We start from the raw sequence: 3,442 nt of genomic DNA on the forward strand, positions 1-3,442 counted from the left end.
TTCATTTGTAATTGTCGGTACCGGTCCACAAATTGACATAGCCCCATATAAAGGTACGGCCCGACATTCGGTATTTTTAAAATTTCAGCCACATCATCCAAGTGAAATGGATGAAATCTGATTTGAATAAACGTAATTTACGGTGGTATAATATGAGTTTAGAATCACCCTATCCTGCTCTTTTTATACCCTCCACCATAGGATGGGGCAGGGACGTACGCAGGATTTCATTTCGGGGGGGCCCAACTTGGCCAAAAATCTTGAAAAATTCAAATGTTGTGTAGCGTTACGTTAAGCTATTTTAAGGGGTTATGGCCACTTATAGGTATCAGAAAGCAATTTTCATGCATTTTTTATAAGAAATCTATTAAACCTTGAGTTACCTTCTAACTTTTTTTTTTGTATAATCTTTCTGACAAATGCCCGCCTATAAACCACTGTTTTTACTAAAGCAGTTTGCGGTACCCACTGTAGTTCGAAAAAGAATAAACCGATCAGCATATATTTTTGCCCGGAGGTAAAACCAAACATAACCTAAAAATCGGAACCTGGAATGTAAGGAGTCTTTTTGAAATCGGAAAGCTTAATAACACCATAAGTGAGATGAAAAGGCTCAATATAGATATACTTGGAATAAGTGAAACATGGTGGGAAGAATGTGGAGATTTCAAGTCACAAAATACTCATGTAGTATACCACTCAGGGAATTTAGATGGACATCACCGAAAAGGCGTTGCAGTAATTATGAAAGACGGTATAGCTGCATGTGTTGCTGGATATGTTCCGATGTCAGACAGAGCTATGCTTGTTAAAATTGATGCTAGCCCACTTAATATAAATATTATACAAGTTTATGCCCCAACAAGTGATTCAAGTTCGGAGGAAATTGAGCAATTCTACCAAGAACTAGAACAGCTATTAAAAATGACAAAACCGCACGAAATAACCATAATACAAGGTGATTTCAATGCAAAAGTCGGAAATGATGAAATACGTGGCATTACAGGAAGATATGGACTGGGAACAAGAAACGATAGAGGGGACAGACTAGTGGAATTCTGCCAAGCACACAAAATGACAGTAACAAATACCCTTTTTCACCTACATCCAAGAAGGCTATATACTTGGAAATCTCCAAGAGACAATAAGGACAACATTATACGGAATCAAATCGATTATATAATAATAAACAGCCGATATTGCACAAGTGTAACAAAATGCTCGACGTTCCCAGGAGCAGACGTTCCGTCTGACCACAACCTATTGTTGGCCAATTTAAAAATTAAAATCTCTGCCGTCCGAAAGACGAGAAAAAATCGAAGGCCAAAAATTAACGTAGAAAAACTTAAAGACCCCTTAATAAAAAGAGATATAAAAGAGCGGGTAAATTCCACACTGGAGAACATCGATAGAGGCGACCTTGAAAATATTTGGAATAATATAAAATGCAAAATTAATTCAATTACAAGAAATAATTTAGGAAATCAACCCCAACAAAAACAAGAAGAATGGATTACTGACGAAATTAGGGAGCTTCGTCTAGAACGTAGTAAATATCGAAACACTAATTTTGAAAGATACTGGGAAATTAATAAGGAAATTCGAAATGCAACCAGAACAGCAAAAAATGCAATCTTACAACAGAAATGCCAAGAGATTGAAATGCTACAAAACATGCACGATGACTTTAACTTACACAAAAAGTTAAAACAAGCTGCCGGAATACACAGGAATTCATCATCGGGAGTATTATTAGATGAAAATAATGAAGCTGCATTTGAAATATCCGACAGAAAACGAATTTGGAAAGATTACGTCACTAGGATGTTTACAGATGACGAGAGGTCAACATATGATTTTAATCAACCCGCTCTGACCGGAACTCATATAGAAAAGAACGAGGTCGAATACGCAATTGCTTCACTTAAAGATAGAAAAGCAGTTGGTCCCGACGAAATTCCCTCAGAAATTTTAAAGTTAATAGATGGAGAAAACATAGACATGTTAGTCACACTTTTTAACCACATATATGACAGTGGTCAATATCCACAAGACTGGCTAAAATCGATTTTCATAACCATACCAAAGAAAAAGAATGCAAAGAAATGCGATGAATATAGGCTTATAAGTCTAATGAACCACGCCCTAAAAATCTTCCTGAGAATTATCCATAGACGAATTTATGCAAAATGCGAACTTCATATGGGCAAGTCACAATTTGGTTTCAAAGAAGGAATGGGTACCAGAGAAGCGCTACTAAGCATACATTCGCTGATCCAAAACTGTCGTGAAGTGCAAAAAGACGTTTTTATATGTTTCATAGATTATGCGAAAGCTTTCGATACTGTCCAGCACCACAAGTTAATCGATATACTACTATCAATTGGGATAGATGGGAAAGAAATTCAATGTATAAAAAATCTATACTGGAACCAAAATGCATGCATTGATGTTAACGGCGAACTCACCGACGAAATCGCAATATCAATGGGCGTCAGGCAGGGCTGTATATTATCGCCTCTTTTATTCAATATTTACTCCCAAAAAATATTCACGGAGGCCTTGCAAAATGAGAAAATGGGAATACGAACAAATGGTGTTCTTATAAATAACATACGATATGCAGACGATACGACAATTCTAGCAAGCAGTCTAAATGGCCTACAAAAAGCAATAGACAAACTTACAACGGTAAGCGAATTATATGGGCTTAAAATTAACATCACAAAAACAAAATACATGATTATCAGTAGAAAGAACACATATAATAACACATCGCTGACAATCCATAACACAGAAATTGAAAAAGTAACTACCTTCAAATATTTGGGAGTATTGATAAATGACAAATGGGACATATCACATGAAATTCGATGTCGAATAGAGATGGCCAGAGGAGCATTTTATAAATACAATAAATTACTAACAAGTCATGATATCGGGCTTCAAACAAAAGTTAGATTTGTGAAATGTTACGTATGGTCTGTACTACTATATGCAGCCGAGACATGGACAATTAAAGCCAAAGATGAAAAAAAACTAGAGGCATTTGAACTATGGATCTATAGAAGAATCTTAAAAATACGCTGGACCGATCGAGTAACCAACAATGAAGTTTTAAGAAGAATGAACGTGGATCGACAATTGATTAAAACGATAAAAAATAGGAAAATCTCATATTTCGGCCACATAATGAGAAATGATAAATACCAACTCATCCAAACAATTCTCAAAGGGAAAATTGAAGGAAGACCCAGTAGAGGAAGAAGAGAACTCTCCTGGCTTAAAAATATTCAAGATTGGACTGGCTACGATGACGAAAGGAACTTGTTTAGGGCGGCCAAAAATAGAGAACTGCCGACAATATAAATAACAAAAATATATATAAGAAAATATTTATATATTCTGAAATGTAATATAATTATTGTAAAACGATTTAATG

The sequence above is a fragment of the Musca autumnalis genome, unplaced genomic scaffold (assembly GCF_047663935.1).
Source record: "Musca autumnalis isolate F117 unplaced genomic scaffold, ASM4766393v1 scaffold_1, whole genome shotgun sequence".
Lineage (NCBI taxonomy): Eukaryota > Metazoa > Arthropoda > Insecta > Diptera > Muscidae > Musca > Musca autumnalis.